Here is a 1,201-nt window from a genome sequence, read left to right on the forward strand (position 1 = left end):
AGTGGAACAGTGGCAGTGAGCCAGAGACCATCAGTGGAGCTGGTGGAGGAGTTGGCAGAGGAGAAGCCTTCACAAGCCCAGAGGGGCTACCCGGTGCTCAGAGGGGTACCTGATATGAGGTACCATAACCCCAGGAGTGGAGGATGGGAGGGGTTGCCCTCAGAAACTTCAGCCAGGACAGGTTCAGAGAGAAGGGAGCTCTCATACCCCGCTGATCCTTGAGGCAGTTGTTGGAATCTGTGTGAGGGCAACGGTGCCAGCACAGAGTAAAACCAACTGTTCACAGTTTGTTGATACAAAGCAAACAAGTTGATAGAGGGGGGATACCCCAATGAATTAATGGTGATACAAACTGATTTGATTATGGTGGTGTGATCACCAGAGAGAATTAATTGAATGAATGGAACTGAGACCAGATGAGTATTTATGGAAGTTAATTTTATCAAGATGAATTAGGTTTCTACAATTTAGTGCAAGGCTTGAGTCCTAATTGGTCCAGAGGAGTGCCTCCAGGAGATTTATTTAAGTTTGATCTATATGCAATTAATTAAGTTAATGAACTGGAGGAGGGTATGAATCGAGCTGCATTTGAATTAAAGCACTGACCCAATCAAGGACATGATCCTTGAAATGCAAAGAAAGTCCATTCCCACACAGAGAAAAAGTAGTAAAAGGGTTGGGAAGCTCTCTTGGCTAAACAGGAAAATCCTGGTCCTCTTAAGAAAGAAGAAAGAGGCGTACAAACAATGGAAACTTGGGGCATGCCCCAAGGAGGACTATACAACAATGGCCCACACTTGTACGGAACAGATTAGAAGGGCTAAGGTAGCATCTGAACTAAAATTAGCAATGGGGATCAAGGACAACAAGAAGTCCTTCTTTAGGTACGTAGGGAACAGAAGGAAAACAAATGGGAGTGTGGGGCCACTCCTCAACAACTCAGGACAGCTGGCTACTGGCTCTCAGGAGAAAACTGACTACTTTGCTTCAGTCTTTCACAGGGCCAAGGGGAAAAACATGCCAGAACGTACAGAAGGAGTATGGTAGGAACGACTGCCTTCCTACTATTGGAGGGGTGGCCAATTATTTTGAGCAGGGGGCCGCTTACCCTGTTTTGGCAGGCTGTCGAGGGCTGCATGGGTAGCCCTGCCACTTCATAGGTGCCCCACCCTTTGACAGGTGCCCCACCCCTGGTCACCAT

This window comes from Alligator sinensis, unplaced genomic scaffold, assembly GCF_000455745.1.
Source record: "Alligator sinensis unplaced genomic scaffold, ASM45574v1 scaffold934_1, whole genome shotgun sequence".
In the NCBI taxonomy this organism is placed as follows: domain Eukaryota; kingdom Metazoa; phylum Chordata; order Crocodylia; family Alligatoridae; genus Alligator; species Alligator sinensis.